Here is a 4,941-nt window from a genome sequence, read left to right as displayed (position 1 = left end):
GGAATTAGAATCTCAGTTCGTTTTCTTTATCATTTGCTTGTGGAAATCTGTTATTCCAAACAGCACTTCATTTACCCTCACCAATGGTCAAATATTGGACTCTGAACCAAATGCAAAATATTAAATTCAGACAGCCTACACTATTCTGTCCTAACCTATTCTCTGTTCATATTTTTACCCACATACTTGCACTATAGATGATTTTTTTTTCTTTTCTTCTTTTTTTCTCTCCTTCCTCTTTCCCTTCTTCCTTTTCATTGTCATCTTCTGTCTTCTTCTAAGTAGTGAAGTCTCCATTCCTTTGACTCTTCCTCTTGCTGTCTATTGAAAATAATGCTTTGTCTTCAATTTCTTCGTTAGGTTTAATGGCCATCATTTAAAAGTCCCTCTGTCTGAAATCATCTAATTGTTTCCCCCTTGGTTTCCTGTCTCACTTTTTTGACAAAGCCATAACCCTGGATCTATCCAAATGTCCATCTTCTCAGAGCCTACATCCAAGCTGCTGAACACTACAGGACCTAGTCATACTGCACATTTTTGTCTCTAACATTCATATTTTTATACCAAAGTGAGTCCTCCATACCACTTGAAAATCCATCCCTCATTTTCTTGTCATGTCTTTCATTTTTTTCCAAAATTTAAGATCAGAACAATATTTTCTCTGTTATGTGAACCCATGAAGGCAAACTAACAAATACATAGTCACATGATAGACCACCTTTTTTGGCTAATTCAGAATATTGTTTTTGGAGTTCATGAATTGGGAATTTTGAGATGTTTATTTCAAAGACTGAATAAAAGATATGATTTTGGCCCTCATAATCTTTGAAAATTATCTATCAATTTAAAATTTTCTCTTGATTGTAATATTCACACTGTTTCAAAAATCATTTTCTATTTTTTTTCTATATTGGAGTCTTTGAGCAAAATTTCCCCTTAATATTAAACATGATGAGTTCCCAGAATAAACAGTTTCAATAATGGAAAGAATTGAGTCCTATACCTCTCTCACTAACCAGTCTGATTTAACAGAACATGCGTCGAATGCCATATCAAATTGAGAATCTTGTGTGAATTAACGGAATAACTTATTTCACCCTCAATCACTCAAATGCTGAGTCAAAAGAGAAATGACGCTCTAATATTTTGTCTATGTAATGCTTTTTTCTGATCTTTGAGACTAACTCCCTAATCCATTGTTATTTATGGCCATGGTTCTGCTTTCTGGGAGGAACTTCACTTCCCATTACACTTCTCAGATATATCTTTAGGGAACACTAAAGAGTAAACCATCCATGACAACTAAGCTGCTTTCTCAGTCTGCTTCTTGCCCGTGAGAAAATGAAATAGTTTGAATATATTATTAATGTGGTATTTATACTATATTAGTATAAACATATTATATTTAACAGAGAATATTTAGTAAATAATAGAGTATACCACACAAAGCCACCATAAAACTCACCTTTTTAATTTTTATCTTTTTCCTCTTCAATTAGTAGTTAGTAAAACATCATCTTCCTACATCCTTGATAGATTATTTTCTCTTGTCACTTGCCTATAAGCCTAATTGATCTCAACATATGCATCTCAAATAATCAGCAATATTATCTCTTTTCTCTTCATTATTCCATTGCACTACCTCCAAAAAATTGTTAAAATGACTGGTGTTTTGGCATAAATCTCTTTTCTTAATGAAAGTGATTGTGAAAAGTATAAATAGTAGAGTACATAGGCCCAGAAATGGCCCGTGTAAATCAAAAATGTTTACTTATTCTAGGACACTAAAGAAGAAAGTACATCTAAGACTAACTACACAGAGATCAACAATGTTCTCTGAGAACATTGTACCTCAAAGAAAGGTACAAGTGCCTAGGAGTTTATATCTAGCCAGTGATATACAGTGTAGGAAATAACAGCTGTGAAAATCAGGACCACACTTAAGTTTTTAGAAACATAACTCTATTCTTCCAGGCCAAGCCTTCTTTGGAGACACAGGCTAGGTAAATTCTCTATACACACTGTTTGAATATATGCTAGAGACCAACTTGCTGAGGCAGGAATAATGTATAAAATTCACTTATATAATATGTAAAATTCAGGCCAGTGTACAGTTTAAAGTATACTCAGATAAAACATAATTTCATCCATCTGCCTCACTTCCAAAACACACTCGACCTTGTCCAGAACATTTATGAGCTTATAATGCAGAATATTAGAGCTGTAAGGTTTACCCAAATATCTCTAGAAATCAGACTAATATTTCCTCAAGTAGCTATGGTGTTCATTTGGCAGAGAGCTATTTGCAAGTAGAAATACTTGGTCATAGGATAGCCACATTAGACATTTTCTGTTATTTACTGCCAAATTTCTCCTCCTGCACAGAGAGACTGTGTAAAACCAAAGTGAATAAGTTCTCATTTCCTATTAAATTATTAAAGAAGAGTAGTAAGAGATGAGTAATAATAGGTAACAGAGCCAGAAAAATATGAGGACAGTTAGACCACTGTCGGGACAATAACACTTGCTCTGAGTAAAACTGAGAGACATTTACAGAGGTTTTACAGAAGGGTGACATGATATGAATTATTTTTTTAAAGTAGCACATTGGCTACTATGTTGAGAGTAGATGTTGACATTACTTTGCTTCTTATTGAAGAAGGTATACTAGTTGGCTAACTCAATAATTGAGATGAAGACTTGGACCAAACTGGCAGTCGTATTGGAGGTAATGAGAAGTGGTAAGATTTTGAACATATTTGGATGGTAGCATCAATAGCATTTGTTGATGAATTAGATCTATGTTGTGGGAAAAGCAAAGTCGATGAAGACTACAAGTGTTTTGTACTAAGGAAATGGAATGATAAATTGCTGAGGAAAGTTTTAAGTTAAAGAGAATTGAAAGGGATGAGATTTTTGATTTGGTCTTTCCAAATTTGAGGTATCTCAGTCATTTACAAGTTAAATTATAAGTTATACATATTAGTTTGGATTTCACGAGTTAGGTGTGGTCTGGAAGTTTGGGCATGTAGATATTATTTAAATCTATGATATTAGATGAAATCACCAAAGTAGTATGTGTGTATAGAAAAGATAAGAAGACTAATGAAGAAGGGCAGAAGTTTGAAAGGAGATAGAGAAGGGACAAAATGTGCTAGGAAATAGAATTCAGTGACTTTAAAAGCCAAATGAAAAAAAATGTATTAAGAAGGAAGGAGTGATGCATTGTTTAAAAGGTTGCTTATTGATCAAATAAGATGTGGACTGATAATCAAACATCATATTTGGTAATTCTGAGTCATTTCTGATTTTGACAAAAGCAGTTTTAGTGAAATAATAAGGTGAAAACCTGATTAGAGTGGACTCATGAGGGAATGAGAAAGGAAGAATTAGACGTAGTTAACACAGATAACCTTTTAAAGATATTTTATTACATAAGAAAACAGCAACAACAAAAGGAAAAGAGCTATTGGTAAAAGTAAGGTCACTTTCACCTGCATCTATTTCAAGTGATGGCTTCTATTGGAGCAATATGATGATCATTTTCAGAGAAGAGGGTGGGGAAATAGAGATGCCACTTTTGATGAAATACACATTCCATACAACATAGTGCAGTGGTTTTAGGAGTTGGAGGTAGGTAAGAAATGGAACAAAATATAGGATGTGTAAGCTTTATGTGTTTTAATATAATACAGTCACAGATGAAGGACAATCTGGGCTTTTAGGATTTATTTTGTTTAATTTTGTTTTCTGATAAATAGGGAAGAAATACATGATGAGATTAATATACAAAGAAACAGGCAAACAATTGTGATATATAGTCCCCAAGATTACACAGCTAATAAAGGGAAAGTCCAGATTTTAAATATATTTTATCTAAAGAGTTATACTCTTTAACTGCTACAAATGTTACTAATATTTAACTGAGGGGAAGGTTAACTCAGGCTTTATGCATTTCTATAAAAAGACAATTATTGTTTACCTTCACTGCCCATTTTTCTGCTTTTAACATATTTTTTTCTCTAAGGTTAATCTGGATGGGTTTTTGATGTAAATTTACCTCTTAGATTAAGTTTTATAGAGGCTCCAGTTAATCTGGAGGGAATTAGAGCCAGGATTATCTCTGTTTTTCTTTTATCTTTTCAAAATTAATTAATTAATTAATTAATTTTTAGAGTTTAATTTCATATTTTTAATTAATTAATTAATTTTTTATGATGACATTGGTTAACGAAATTCAACGTTTCAGCTGTACACTTTAACAGTAAGGCATATATATATTTACACTCTGTGTTCACCTCTCATAATTAAATTTCTTTCTGTCACCACATATTTGACCCCCTTTACCCCATCTACATCTCCCCTCCTCTCCCACCCCCTACCCTCTGGTAACCACTAGTCTATAGTCCATGTCCATGAGTCTCTGTTTGTTTGTCTTGTTCATTTGTTGCTTTTAGGTTTATATCCCACATATAAGTGATATCATGTGATTTTCAACTTTTTCTGTCTGGCTTATTTCACTTAGCATGATTATCTCGAGGTCTATCCATGTTGTTGCAAATGACAGTATTTCATCTCTTCTTATGGCTGAGTAATATTCCATTGTATATATGTACTGTCAAAGCTTCTTTAGCCAATCATCTATCATAGGACACTTCGGTTGCTTCCATGTCCTGGCTACAGTGAATAATGCTGCTATGAACTTCAGTGTGCAAATATCTTTTCAGATATGGGTTTTCAAGTCTTTAGGGTAAACACACAGTAGAGGGATTGCTGGATCATATGGTAGACCAATTCTTAATTTTTTGAGGAACCTCCACACTGTTCTTCCTAGTGGCTGTACCAATTTGTAGTCCCACCAGCAGTGTATGAGAGTTTCTTTTTCTTCGCATCCTCTCCAACATTTATTACTTGTTCTGTTGATTATAGCTATTCTAACGG

The sequence above is a fragment of the Pteropus medius genome, unplaced genomic scaffold, assembly GCF_902729225.1.
Source record: "Pteropus medius unplaced genomic scaffold, Ma_sr-lr_union100, whole genome shotgun sequence".
Taxonomy (NCBI): domain Eukaryota; kingdom Metazoa; phylum Chordata; class Mammalia; order Chiroptera; family Pteropodidae; genus Pteropus; species Pteropus medius.
The sequence above is the reverse complement of the archived record's forward strand: the minus strand, read 5'-3'. Positions refer to the sequence as shown.